This window comes from Ambystoma mexicanum, chromosome 10 (assembly GCF_040938575.1).
Source record: "Ambystoma mexicanum isolate Mex_15411 chromosome 10, UKY_AmexF1_1, whole genome shotgun sequence".
Lineage (NCBI taxonomy): Eukaryota > Metazoa > Chordata > Amphibia > Caudata > Ambystomatidae > Ambystoma > Ambystoma mexicanum.
The window spans coordinates 16,501,020-16,516,593 of NC_090932.1; the positions used below are offsets into that span (position 1 = coordinate 16,501,020).

The 15,574-nt window shown below is 46.3% G+C and overlaps 1 protein-coding gene across 2 annotated transcripts in view; it reads left to right on the forward strand.

Annotated features, from left to right (window-relative positions):
- The window catches only part of LOC138491105 (probable cation-transporting ATPase 13A4), an 891,483-nt gene that overhangs the window by 658,346 nt on the left and 217,563 nt on the right, over positions 1-15,574 (forward strand). The gene's annotated exons all lie outside the window — the stretch shown is intronic.

Below are 15,574 nucleotides of genomic sequence, written 5' to 3' on the forward strand. Positions count from 1 at the left end.
CCAGGCACAGCTAAGCTATATCCTCTCCAGGCACAGCTAAGCTATCTACCCTCTAGGCTCAGCTAAGCTACGCCGCCTCTAGGCTCACCTAGGCTATGCCCCTCCCCCTCCAAGCTCAGCAAAGATATTTCTTGCCAGCCTCGGTTAAGCTATACACCCCACCCCCAGGAACAGCTAAGCTATATTCTCTAAAGGCACAGCTAAACTATGTCCCCTCTAGGATCAGCTAAGCTATGTCCCCTCTAGGTTCAGCTATGCTATATCCCCTTAGACACAGCTAGGCTATATCCCCTTCAGGCACAGCTAAGCTATGTCCCCTCTAGGATCAGTTAAGCTATGCCCCCTCTAGCTTCAGCCAAGCTATATCCCCTCTGGGCTCAGCTAAGCTATGCCCCCTCTAGGCTCAGCTAAGCTACGCCCCCTCTAGGCTCACCTAGGCTATGCCCCTCCCCCTCCAAGCTCAGCAAAGCTATGTCCTGCCAGCCTCAGATAAGCTATATCTCTTCTAGGCTGAGCTAAAATGTATACCCTAGAGGCACAGCTAAACTATGTCCCCTCTAGGATCAGCTAACCTATGTCCCCTCTAGGCTCAACTATGCTATATCCCCTCTAGACACAGCTAGGCTATATCCCCTCCAGGCCCAGCTAAGCTTTGTCCCCTCTAGGATCAGTTAAGCTGTGCCCCCTATAGCTTCAGCCAAGCTATATCCCCTCTATGCTCAGCTAAGCTATGCCCCCTTTAGGATCAGCTAAGGTATGTCCCCACTAGCCTCAGCTAAGCGATATCCCTTCTAGGCTCAGCTAAGCTATATTCCCTCCAGGCACAGCTAAGCTATGTCCCCTCTAGGATCAGCTAAACTATGCCTAATCTAGAATAGGCTAAACAATGTCCCCTCTAGGCTAAGCTAGGCTATGCTCACCTCTACGCACATCTTAGCTATGCCCCTACTAGTTTCAACTAACCTATATCCCTTCTAGACTCAGCTAAACTATACCCTCTTTCAGCTCAGCCAAGCTATGCACCCTCTAGGATCAGCTATGTTATGGCTCATCTAGGCACAGGTAAACTATGCCCAGCTAAGCTATGCTCCCACTAGAATCAGACAGGCTATGTCCCCTCTAGACTCAGCTAAGCGATGCCCCCTTTAGGATCAGCTGAGCCATGGCTTATCTAGATTCAGCTAAGTTATGTTGCTGCGAGCCTCGGCTAAGCTGTATTCCTTCTTGCTTCAGCAAAGTTATGCCCCCTATAGGATCGGCTAAGTTTTGTCCCCTCAAGGCTCAGCTAAGCTATGTTCCCTCTATGTACAGCTAAGCTATACCCTTCTAGGATCAGCTAAGCTTTGTCCCCTCTAGCATCAGCTGCACTATGTACCCTCTAGGCTCAGCTAAATTAGGCCCCCTCTAGGATCAGCTAAGATATGGCTCATATAGAATGTAGCCAATGTACTGAAATCTAGGCGCATGTACAATGTAGCCAATGTACTGAAATCTAGGTGCATGTAGAACGTAGCCAACGTACTGAAATCTAGGTGCATGTAGAATGTAGCCAATGTACTGAAATCTAGGTGCATGTAGAATGTAGCCAATGTACTGAAATCTAGGTGCATGTAGAATGTAGCCAATGTACTGAAATCTAGGTGCATGTAGAATGTAGCCAACGTACTGAAATCTAGGTGCATGTAGAATGTAGCCAATGTACTGAAATCTAGGTGCATGTAGAATGTAGCCAATGTACTGAAATCTAGGTGCATGTAGAACGTAGCCAACGTACTGAAATCTAGGTGCATGTAGAATGTAGCCAATGTACTGAAATCTAGGTGCATGTAGAATGTAGCCAATGTACTGAAATCTAGGTGCATGTAGAATGTAGCCAACATACTGAAATCTAGGTGCATGTAGAATGTAGCCAATGTACTGAAATCATGTATTGAAATCTAGGTGCATGTAGAACGTAGCCAACGTACTGAAATCTAGGTGCATGTAGAATGTAGCCAATGTACTGAAATCTAGGTGCATGTAGAATGTAGCCAATGTACTGAAATCTAGGTGCATGTAGAATGTAGCCAACGTACTGAAATCTAGGTGCATGTAGAATGTAGCCAATGTACTGAAATCATGTACTGAAATCTAGGTGCATGTAGAATGTAGCCAATGTACTGAAATCTAGGTGCATGCAGAGTGTAGCCAATGTACTGGAATCTAGGTGCTTGTAGAATGCTGCCAGTGCAATAAATCATGGTGATTCTAGAGTGTGGAAAGTGCCTTGAATCTAGGCAACTACTAGAGCGTAGCCAATGTATTGAACCTCTCACACTCCATGGTTATGGAATTCAGCTGAAGGCACGGCCTGTGACCTGCACTCATCTGCTATCATACACTACTCTAATCCAGAACACATCTGTCATATGAATGCAGCTACCTATCACATAGCTACAAACATAATGACTATCCCACTCGTGCATACCCCCTCTAGACTACCTCTCACCACCCATCCACATGCCAGCTAAACATGCCAGTCTTCATAACCTTATGCTGGCCGAAATGCACACACGCATACTACTAGCACTTCCTCGAATTCACCATACCTGGACTTTGGTGACCATACCAATGGGGAAAGGAGCTATACAAATGATGCAATACATTACATTACATACCCAGGATTTGATGAGAATACCGTTGCATCTGGTGGTAATACCTGGCATGTCATGTGGCTACCTGGGTATTTGTTGGCAATACATGGAATATGATGGGGATACCTGGGCATTTGCTTGCAATACTTGGCCTTTGTGCAGGATATTTGGGTATTTGATGTCAATACCTGGAATATGATTAGAATTCCTGGCATTTGATGGCCATACCTGGCATACGATGTTGCTTTCTTGGTATTTGATAATAGTATTTGTTTTTTGATTGATTGGTTGATTGATTATTTATTATGCTCTTATACACACGTGTTTCAAAGCGCAACCATGAATGGGAGGGGAAGACATAAGGAAGACAAGACAAGCAAACTTATTAGGCATGGTACATTGAGTTTGCAGAAAAGGAGGTGCGTGGGGCGGGGCAATAGGGAGCAAGTACAGCCAGTCCCATCAGAACATGGGTTAAGTGCAGAGAGATAACACTCTCATGGGTTGTAACCTAAGTGTAGTATCGCTGTGGCAAGTGCAAGGCCCGGGGGCAAGTGCAAGAGACTGACAAGGAAAGCTTGGGACCTGTTAGGCTCTGAAGGTACACCAGGCAGCCAGTCAGCGAAACTGAGTAGAAGTAGAGGAGAGAGCGTGACAGAGCAGAAAGAGGTAGTTAGCAGGGAAGAGGGAGAGAGACGGAGGAAGCGAAGAGGAAAGTCTTGAGGAGTTTCCGTAACTTAAGAAGATCTGGCTCAAGACAGAGGCAGGGAGGCTATTCCAGAGGGAGGCATCTGCAGTGGATAAAGATCTACCCCCAAGTCTCTGCATGGAGAAGCAGCTCACCCAGAGAGAGTTGGAGGAAGACGAGCAAAGGGCTCAGGAAGGAGAGTATTTAGGAAGAGAGCATTGCAGATAGAGTGGGCCCCGGCCCCAGAAATCCTTGTGATATGATATGATATGATAGGTTATTTATAACATGCTTAATACCCAGAGGTTTCTAAGCGCAGACCCGGGCATCGAACCTGTGATGCTCCGTGTCGTCTTGCCTGCAAGGCGAGCATGTTGCCCATGAGCTACCTTCGCGAGACTGGATAATGCAAAGGGTCTTCAACTTAATACTTGCAGCCACAGGGAGCCAGTGAAGTCATTTCAGTGCCGGTCCCTGGGCTTGAGGCCAAGGATAAGTCTCACGGTTCTGTTCTGGATGAGTTGAAGAGGACAGATGGTAGAAGAGGGAAGGTTGAGAAAGAGGCTGTTGCAGTAGTCCAGCCTAGAGAGGACCAGGGCACTGGAGACAGTCAGCCTCTGGGGGAAAGTGAGAAAGGGAAGAATACCTCTGAGAATGTGCAGTTGGTAGTGGGACTTTTTCAAGATGCCTGCGATGTGAGACGAGAAGGAGAGAGTGAAGTCGAAGATGACCCCCACATTTTTTGACTCGTTGGTAGGTGGAGGTGCAGGGCCCAGGGAGGCCAGCCAGAGAGAAAGAGGGAAGGCGGGAGCAGGGGGCCCGATGAGGACAATCTCTGTCTTACTGGCATTGAGGCAGAGGTCATTTGCAGCACACAACGACTGAATTGTGGACAGACAGTCAGGTATGAGTGAGGAAGAGGAAGAGGCCGAGGGTAGCCGGAAGGAGAGCTGCGTGTCATCCACGTAACACTGAAAGATTGAGGTGAAGGTGGCTATAATATGGGCCGGGGGGCCATGTAGCTACTGAAAAACCAGGGGGATAGGTTAGATCCCTGGGGGACACCACACATACAGAGAGTGATAGGGGAGAGAAAGGACCCCAATTTCACCTGGAATGGGCAGTCAGGAAGGAAGGAGGTTAGCCACACCAGGGTTTGATCAGTGATGCCCAAGTTATCACAGAGACATGCAATCAGGGTGTTGTGGTTCACCGTATCGAAGGCAGAGGAGAGGTCGAGTAGAATGAGGACAGAGGGAGAGTTAGAATCAAAATTTGAGAGCATATCTTCAAGGGCATTCAGAAGAGCAGTTTCCATGCCTCTGGATTCTCTAAAGCCAGACTGGTAGTCATGCAAGCAACCAACAAATTCAGTGTGGAGGGAAAGCTGAGAAATAGCCAAGCCCTACCAGAATTTGCCAAAAAAAGGAGTGATAGAGATCAGACAATAGTTTGCCAGATTGTAAGGGTCAGCAGAAGGTATTTTGAGGAGAGGGTGCACAAGGGAGTGCTTGAAAGCAGTGGGGAAAACTCCAGGGGTGAAGGAGAGGTTGCAGAGTTCAACTAAGGCTGAGTGAGGAAGTCAGTTTTGTTCTTGATCGTTTTGGAGGGGTCGGGGGTCCACCTGTTTGGAGGAAGCTTTCATAGACCAGACTTGTCCAATGACGACCTCAGGTGCGACAAGGACAAATAAGAGAAAATAAGGGGAGTGGAGGGAGTGGCCAAGGGCGGTACAAGAGATGTTGGTGCATGAGGTGGTAAGGAAGAGAGAGAGGATAGGATATCCTGTGTTTTTGAGGTAAGTGTGCAACCAGGGCCCAGCAGAGGGCCTGGATGAGTGCATTGGTGGAGGAGGCTGCTGTAGGATTGGCTAGTTCCTTGCAGGCTTTGAAGAGTTCGGCCGTGTTATTGGATGCTGCGGAGATGCAGGCTTGAAAAAAGACCCCTTTCTTGAAGCGGATACAGTCTTTATATTGCCTTTGAAGGAGGCGGCAGGCCAGTGTGTCAGGGGGTGCGACCGAGGAGTCCCATTTCTGTTTGGCTGCCATGCACTTGCATTTAAGGGCGGCCAATTCAGAGTCGTACCAGGAGTTGCACTTTTTTGGTAGGTTTCAGTCGTACCCTCACAACAGGGGCAAGAATATCAAGAGTGTTGGAAAAGGAGAGGTTAAAGTTAGAGAGGGCTGTGTTAGGGTGGGAGTCAGCCGCAGGAGTAGAAGGAGCAGAGTAGTTAGAGGGAAAGGCAGCCACTGACACTCTTTTCATGGGTCGGATGACCTTTTAGGTGGGAGACAGTGCCGTGCTTACCAATGCAAGAGGAGAAGCAAGCTTTAAGTGAGAAGACAGAGTGATCAGTCCAGGAGAGTGAAGTAGTGAGAGGGATAGAGGGATGTCAGTTGAGATGAGAGCATCCCATGTGTGGCCAACGGTTTGCGTTGGGCCAGAGGGTAAGATGGAAAGAGAGAGAGAGTCACAAAGATTGCGGAACGGCCCTGAGGAGTCAGGTGAGTCGAGATGGATGTTCAGATCACCCAGTAGGAGGAGTTGAGAAGAGGAGGAAAGGGGATGGGAGGCCAGGTCAGCCCATTCTGAAAGGAAGATGGAGGGCTGACCAGGTGACTGATATAAGGTGGCCAGCAGGAGTGAGGAGCAGGGAGAGAAGGAAATCCTGCAGACCAGGCACTCAAAGGATGAGTAGGCCTGAGTGGGAATGACAGACACCGGGATCCACTTGTGGAAATCGAAATAATATTATACCTCCTATCGCATTGTTTGAATGTATGTTGGCCTACGCCAAGTTGTCTAAAAACATCGTGTAAATAGATTCCGCGGCAAGGTCTTGACCTCAATGTATTGTGTAAATCGCCATCTTGGATTTAGCCGCCATTTTAGGTTCTCTCGTAGTGTGGAAGTCACCCTGAACAACAAAATGGAGGCCGAATGACATTTCGAGTGGGATTCTGGCCGTTGTGACCTCCGCACACATGAATAAGTAATATGCCCGCAGGCCACTTGTTGGGGTCGCGAACTGATACCTTGTCCTATCCCTGACCTATGTGTAAATGAACAACTATATCAGCGGAACCGATCAAATGCATACATTATGGGATTGACCTGGCAACGAATCCTAGGCCTGGTTCTGAGAATGGTTAACCCGCGAGGGGGTTGGCCAGAGCTGGATAAAAAGTACAAAAACCCGAGTATCCCAATGTACGGTCTCTCACACTAACACGGCAAACTACCGTTGATAGTTCGTTCTGTTACTCAGAGGGCCGAATAGCTATCCGTATGTCAATTGACATTTGGTAATTATTGTACCTTTGAAAAAAGCGCTTTGTATGTCCTTTGTAACCTGTGTTGGTGTGTTTCCTTTTGGGCTTCCCGGCCTCATATCAATTTTTCTGTTTCCACAGTTGGCACCCGAATAGGGACCCTCAAGATTGATGCCGGATCATTGAAGGTTGACGCAGACTATCGAACCGGGATCGGACGGTGTGATTCTGCGGGCCCGACCGATCGAGACGCGATACCTCGGCAGCGCTGCACGATCCGATCCTTGGACGATAGTCGTGTGGTCTGACACGGCATCTTGACGAGGGTCCAATTTTGAGGCGGGCAGATTTGCCGAAACCACCAAACACAAGGTAAAATTCGTTAGGTAAGTTCTTTGGTAAACCGTACGGTCCTCCTTAGGTTTGGTCAGGTGCAGTCGTGACCCGGCTCTTAATTTAACCCTGACAATTTGAATTTGGCGTATTGTATCTGCAGACACAATTAAGGAACCAGGTAACACCAATATTTTGTGAAATGCCTGGGAAATTGTCTAGCTGTTTTAGGGCTCTGTTTCGCAGCGATCGACAATCCTTGGAATTTAGCCACCCGGCACCACAGGAGGGGTCGCCGGCGTGTACTATGTACTGTAAGTATGGCATTGGAAGTATAGTATTTAATGATATTTGGCACAGACAGACCAGACATGCCTCCGAATTTCAGTGGCCAATTAACGGTAGTTTTGAGATCCCCCGTATTGAATACTTAGAATCGATCTTGTTAAAGAAAAAGGCTAGACCAGCGGCCTTTGATGTGTTACAGAATTGGAAGAAAGAAGCATTACAGCAGCTTAAAAGTAGGGATAAGCATGCACGTCGTCATAAAACAAACGCTGAAAAAGCATTATTATATGATAAAGAAAAGCGATCAGAATTAGTTAAAAATATGGATAGAGCCTTTTCACTCGGAGTCCAAAAAATTTACCCCTCTAAAGATATCCATGTTTCTGAAGAATTTATTTAGAAGTTATTAAATGAGCGCAGGCCCGATGCCTCAGCGCCACCTCCGTATGCTCCTATTTTGGGCGCCCTGCCCGTTCCTGTTGTCGCTCCTGTTGTTACTCCTGTTCCCCCTAGGCAACCTATTGTTCCTAGTCCTTTGGTTGTTGTTCCTCTGCCTATCGCACCGCCCCTTCCCGCTGCACCGATAGTTGCACCTTTGTTAAATTTACCTATACCTCCGCTCCCGAGTGGCCCCGTATTGATTGAAGTTGATCCAGGTGCAGGGTCAAAGGTTGTGACTCGTAGTACTGTTTCTGCAGATAGGAAACAGGAATTGTTTGCATGGGCTAAGCATTGCATGGAGAAAGGTGATCAAGCTAATGTTTTTTCTACATTATCTAATTTGAATAGTTTTGCCGAGAAAAATGTTTTTATCGAAGGTTTGGGGACTCATTTGTGTGTGATGTGGGGTAGATTACAAAATTCGGATCTTCCACAAGAGGTGAGAGATCTGAATGCTTTGGCACTTTCGAGGGACACAGAGCAGACAGTATATGGACATGTTGAAAGATTGTTTGAGTTTAGGAAAGACTTTGAAAAATCACGAGATGAGGATGATGAGGACAATGGAATATATGTACAGAAACGGTTCCTTCCGTGCCGTAGAGCGGCACCTGAGGAAGTACGAATTTGTACCAAAGATGCGGTTCGATGGATCTCGGATTCATCGATACCGCCAGATGAAGTGTATGACACGTATAGTCAGTATGCAGTAGAAATGCAAAGAAAGGTAATTCAGGTGATGGTACAGCACCTGCAAGAGGAATGTGTAAGGAAGAGGGTTAGTTGCCCCATAGAATTATTGGGGATTTGTAAAAGGGCTTTTTCGCCCGACACTTCTACAGCTGCCTTAGCGCTCGACCTGGCTCTATTGCTTAGTAAGCGGCCGGAGGTACCTATATCTCAGTTGCCTATGAGAGAGGTTCCTCCGACCTTTGTCCCAAATGTTGAGATCCCCGCCAACGCTGGGACTGGTGCCCCCGCTGTGGATATCCCTGCACATTATGTATCGCAATTTGTTCACGTCCCGTTTTCACAACAGGAAGTGAACACAATTAGACAATCAGTTCCCGATATCAGGAAAAACCCGACGGGGTTTTATAAAGAAATAGAGTCCGTTTTACAGTCCTCTGTGTTCACCTTGAGTGACATTGACTTGTTATTCCCTGTACTCCTACCCTTAGATGTATGGAAACAGGTTCGGACAATAGATGATGTGCCGGGGTTGGGAGATACGTGGGCAAATATGATTAGAATTGATGGAGAAAGACCAGCTGGTGAGAAACCACCACAGGTAATACTTACTTTACCTGATAGGATTGTCACTAAACTAAAAACTATAATTCCAGAAAAAAGGATTATTTGGGACAAGCTTACGGCCTGTGTCCAAGGGAAAACTGAAGGCGCCACCGAATTTTTTAATAGATTCGAGCAGGTATTTTCTGACTTCAGTGGACAGGATTTAGGTACAGAGTCGGGAAAAAGGTTGTTCGTGGACAAATTTGTATGTGGATTGTTACCCGACATCCAGTCACAAATTATGTCCTCTGAGAGCGCTTGGCAGGCAAAATCTCAATCTGAGGTTTTGCACATGGCTCAGTATTATGAGAACCGTGTTAATATCGAGAAGGAGAAAATTGAAAAGAGAAAGGGAGATTTGAAAACCAAAGTATTATTGCAACAAATTGTTAGAAACCCCAGAGGAGGTACGACACAGACTAGAGGTCAGTACGTTCCAAAAGGAAAGGCTCCTCTGAGTACTGTGAATATTAATCAATGTGCTTATTGCCGCCAGGAAGGTCATTGGCGAGCACAGTGCCCTGTCCTTCGCCAGAGGTCAAACAGTGCGTTTGGGGGTATGGGTAGACGGCCTAGGGGCCGCCCTGGAGCAGGGGGCCCTGATAGAGGTCAGCTTTTACAAGATTCTCAGCAACCTTTTTCACGGGAAAATTAGACCTCGAGTAAGGACTCGAGAAACATATTTGATCACCCTTCTGCTGCCTACCTTTCTGAAGAGCTTCTTTCTGACGAGGCTCTGTTTTATTAGGATTGCCCGAAGCAGGGTTTGGAACCTTTGCCTATTCCCGTTAATCAAAAAGGCCCCTACGTTGAATTATTAGTGGGGAATAGGAAACACCAGTTTTTGATTGACACTGGAGCACAGAAGTGCTCCATTGATCATTCTCGGGTTCCAAACATCCCACTGTCAGGGCAAACAAATGTTTCCGTAGGGCTTTCTGGTGTACCAACTGTCTGTCCGGTTTCTGCGCCGGTATCCGTTTCTTTGGGTCCCTTTACAGACCATTGTCCCTTTCTTCTCACTTCGAACTGTGGAGAGAATTTGCTGGGGTTGAATTTTTTAAAGAAATTGAATGCAGTAATTCATTGTTCTTCGGATGGAGTACGGCTAACGGTTTCACCACAGCAACTTCCTAATTCTCAGTTCTTGATTCGACCTTTACCTCCCGAGTTTAGCATTGTCCCGGAATGTTTGTGGGCAGTGGACGACAATGATGTCGGAGTGTTACAGATTGAGCCCGTTAAAATAGTCCTGAAACATGGGGTGAAACTGCCACGCATCCTGCAGTATAAAATATCAGTCGAAGGCGAACGTACTTTGAAATGCATTGTCTCCGATTTTGTACATCGTGGGGTGATCGAGGAGATTACTGGTAGTTTGTGTAACAGTCCGATCTTACCCGTATATAAGAAAGGCGACAATGCAATTCCGTACCGGTTTATAATTGATCTTCGTGCTATTAACCGAGTGGTCGCCCCACAATTTCCAATTGTGCCTGATGTGACGACGATATTAACAATGATCCCTGCTACGGCTACGCACTTCAGCATTGTGGATCTAAAAAACGCTTTCTTTAGTATCCCTATACATAAAGAAAGCAGATATCTGTTTGGGTTCATCTTGGGGGGACACTCGTTTACATTTACAAGGGCACCTCAAGGGTATACTGAAAGTCCTAGTATTTATAGTAGAGCCTTGAAAGAGCAGCTTGATACCATTGAATTGCCACCTACTTGCACGCTGCTTCAATATGTTGACGATTTGCTTTTGGCTGCAGATTCTGAGAATGCCTGTAAAGAAGGCACTATACTGTTGCTTGTTCATCTGGCTAAAAATGGTCACAAAGCTTCGCTTAAAAAATTTCAATATTGTTTTCAGGAGGTTGCCTATCTAGGCTACCTCCTGTCAAAGGAGGGGAGAAGATTGACACCTGAAAGAATAAAACACATTTCTGGCATGTCTGTTCCAAATACACAGAAGGAAGTCAGAGCCCTGATAGGTATGGCTTCCTACTGTAGGTTGTGGATCCCTGATTTCGCACTAGTGGTAAAACCGATGTTGGCTTTGACGAAGAAGGGCATTTCTCTGCCACTGCCATGGGAATCAGAACATCAACGATCATTTGAGCTTCTCAAAACCGCGCTATGTTCGGCACCGGTTCTGGGTACTCCAAATTATGAAAAGGCCTTTGTGTTGTTTGTGCATGAATGTGATGGATGTGCTTTGGCTGTGTTAACACAGGAACACGGAGGGAAGAATAGGCCGTGCGGCTACTACTCCACCGCCCTTGATCCTGTCGCATGCGCTTTGCCGAGATGTTTGCGCGCTGTCGCTGCTGCTGCCGCGTCTGTAAAACAGAGTGAGGGAATGGTCCTAGGCCATGATTTGATTTTGATGGTACCTCACTCTGTTGATATTCTATTGAACAAAACTCAAACGCAACACCTCACCTCAGCACGGTTAACAAGGTATGAATTAATTCTGTTTGCCCCTCACATTCAAATTAAGAGGTGTTGTGTTCTTAATCCGGCTGAACTCTTACCTTTCCCGCAAAACACTGTTTGCGGTGACGAAGAATTACATGACTGCCTGTATACCACCGAACAAGAAACGAAGGGCAGGATAGATCTCATAGATACTCCTTTGGATAATGCAGAAGGGGAGCTGTTTTGCGATGGCTCCTGCTTCAAACAATCGAATGGTACATCTACAGCTGCTTATGCAGTTACTACATTGAGCAAAGTTGTCAAAACTAAGAGAATTTTGCATAACTCTGCGCAGGCCGCAGAGATTATAGCGTTGACCCGAGCTTGTGAACTTTCCCAAGGGCGAAGAGTCAATATATATACTGATAGCCAGTACGCATTTGGGGTGGCTCACAACTTCGGAAAGCTTTGGTCGGAAAGAGGGTTCCTGACCTCACATGGGACCAAGATTCGGCATGGCCCCTTGATAGTGCAATTACTTTCGGCACTCTCACTCCCTAAACAGTTAGCGATCATGAAATGTGCAGCACATCGCAAGGTCATAGATGATGTGGGCAAAGGGAACGCTTTTGCGGATTTGATAGCCAGACAAACGGCCACAGACCTTAGCACGTACATGTATGCCTCGAGGGAAATGAGAGATGTTTGCATAATGGATGAAGGTATTGGGTCTGTGCGAGATATTCAGACTGATGCCACGATGGAAGAATCTAGAAAGTGGGCTGAAGGAATGGGGAGACTGGATGATGAAGGGTGTTGGGTGGATACATCCGAAGGGAAATGGTTGCTTCCTGATTCTTATGTATTGGCAATGGTTACGATGGCACACGGTCCTACGCGTGTGTGTGCCCAGCAGATCACGAGAATGTTAGAACAGGTCTGGGTGAATGACAAGATTCTGGACACTGCAAAGAGGCATGTCCAGAACTGTATGATCTGCCTGCAGCACAATGTGGGTAAGGGGACAGTGACTCCAAGGGGAAGTTTTGGGCCCCCTTCTGTCCCCTTTGAGGTTATACACTTTGATTTTATTGAAATGGAGCGATGTAATAATCTAAAATATGTTCTTGTAATTATTTGTGCCTTCAGTAAATGGGTCGAGGCTTTCCCCGTCAAAGATGCCACCGCCATGACCACTGCAAAGATTATGGTAAAAGAATTCTTCCCTCGATTTGGGCTCCCGAGGATAATCTGGTCGGATAATGGTCCGCACTTTATCGCAGCAGTAATTTTGCAAATATGTGCAGCCCTATGTATTGAGAAACTATTTCATTCAGCTAGGCATCCTCAGAGTGCTGGGTTGGTAGAAAGACACAACGGTATTTTAAAGAATAAGCTTGCAAAAACATGTGCTGATACCAAACTAAAATGGCGAGATGCTTTGCCTATTGTGTTATTAGCTATGCGTACCACACCTCAGACTAGAACCGGGCTTTCTCCATTTGAAGTAGTAATGGGGAGACCTGCTAACATTTGGGGTCTCCCAAAACCTAAAGCCCTGAGGGAGGTGGAAAATGTATTGCTTGTAGAGTACTGTAACCAGTTAACTAAAAACCTGTATTTCATCTACCACCAGGTGCATGCTGCTTTACCTGTACGGTTCACGGGCCCAGGACACGATATACAGCCTGGAAGTTGGGTCCTCGTGAAGGCCTACGAGAGGTCTTCCTGTCTCGCGCCTCGCTGGCGGGGACCGCATCAGGTATTATTGGTCACCAGGACAGCAGTGCGGGTGGCTGGAAAGAAGAACTGGATTCACGCGATGCACGTCAAGAAACTTCCTCACCCGACGCCACACGCTACAGAAGAAGCAGAACCCCTCGCTGATGCTACAGTCTCTGATCCTGGAGTAGCAAACAGCGCTGTGAGTGCGTCGGAGAAGTTCTCTGAGCCTGAGGAGCTTGGGGAACAGTCCATTTCATCTCCACACTCTTTTGAAAAATCACTTCCGGAAAGCACTGTTTCGAGCTCTGCGACTTCCGTCGCCACCGACACGTCGCTTCCCTCAGGAAGTGAAGATACCTTGCTTCCGGACCACACAATTTTGGGTACCATCAGGTACAACCTTCGACCAAGGAAATAGAACTACAGCACGAGTTTCGTGCATCTGGAAAAGGAAGTGATTGGAAAATTGTCTTGTTATAAGAAAGTTTTGTTGAACAAAAAGGGATTCTGCTGGCAAGGGTTGGGAAGGACTAAGAAATCACGCGACCGTAGTGTCGCCAGCAACGAACATTGGGGCTGTCGATCGAGAAACTACGATGCCTGCCACCTTCACCGCTGCTCCCCGTACTGAACTTGTAAATAAGGGGGTGACCAAACCGAACAATGAACAATGTGCCTGGGCCCCGAAAACGTACTGTTGTGTTTTGATAATGATTATTGTTATTTTTGCAACTGCTGCTGTAGGACTTTGGTATTTCGAAGAAATCTATCCTTTGAAACCCTTTTTACCGACCGAGATTGTACCAACTGTTTTGACTCCCTCTGTACACCTTCACACTCTGTCCCCTAGAGACTCCCAACATAGACAAAAGTATTATAATAACACTCTGATGATAGTAATGAATGCTACTCATGCCATTTTTAATAAGAGTAATTGTTGGATTTGTACTCATTTGCCGCAACATGGGAACAAGGAACTGGGATGGTATATACATCCTCTACCTTTAACGACTGCTTGCTATGCTTCTCTTAGAGCACTATTCTTTGGCCGATGGAATGATAGCATCTCAGGGAACTTTGATGGAACTAATTTAAATGATTTCTAGAAACGGGAATTGACTCCCCTGGGATGCTCGCTTTTCGCAAATAGAAGTAAACCTAACGTCGCTTCTATTAGGCCGTCTGACAAACTATCTCTTCCTTTTCAAACTCTGATTTCCTTTAAAATGGCTCCGATAGGCAATAAGGACGCTGTACCTCCTTCTTATTCTATAAATCATAGTCCTGACTCAGTTCCCTTCTGTGTACAGAGAAATGGCACTAGGCCAATGGGAGATTTTGAAGCTTGTAAAAACATTGTAAATTTGACTGGGGAAAACAGGCCTCTGTATGTAGGGGGGCCTGTTTATTTTGTTTGTGGTAGTTTAGCATTTCCCTGGTTGCCCAAGGATTGGCAGGGAACTTGTTATTTAGGAATATTGTTACCCGGGGTATTTGTAGCTAGTACATTGGAGGTTTCTAAGGCTCGCCCACGGCGAGACAATAATGGAGATACCCCTGTTCAAGTATTGGGAGACATAGCTAAATCGGTTGTGCCCTTTTGAGGACAAATGGCAAACTCAGAGAACATTAGGGGATTAGCAAGGGTACTGGAGAGAACGATCAACCGGACCACGGACATACTCTACAATATGACCTTAGAGCAAAAGGCAATAAGATTGGGAGCACTTCAAAATCGGATGGCATTAGATGTCATCTTGGCAGAACGAGGTGGAGTATGCAAATTAGTGGGGTCCGCTTGTTGTGTTTTCGTACCAGACTCCTCGCCAACAATTTTTAAAGCAATTCAGAACTTGCATACTCTCAGTTCTGAAGTCCATATCCCTGTAGGAGACTGGAACCTTAGTACTTGGTTCTGGGATTCTTTGCGATCTTGGGGTTGGAAGGTGCTTTCCGTTATTCTGGTTATTTTAGGGATCCTGTTATTCCTTTGTTGCTGTTTTCAATGCCTCCCAAGTATGGAATGATAGGGGGGTGTTGTGCTCAAGCAGTGAGCGCAATAGGGCATAAAATATATACCACAGATACAGCATCTAAAGAATCTAAAGAATTCATGTTACAAGAGGTTCTTATGAACGACCTTATGGCTATAGACATTACAGACAATGATGCAGAATCTATGGATGATAATACATAGAGTTATTTTCGAAAGTATTAGGGATGATGTTTAGCACTTGGCATAGGCCAAAAGGAGGGTCATTGGAAATCGAAATAATATTATACCTCCTATCGCATTGTTTGAATGTATGTTGGCCTACGCCAAGTTGTCTAAAAACATCGTGTAAATAGATTCCGCGGCAAGGTCTTGACCTCAATGTATTGTGTAAATCGCCATCTTGGATTTAGCCGCCATTTTAGGTTCTCTCATAGTGTGGAAGTCACCCTGAACAACAAAATGGAGGCCAAATGAC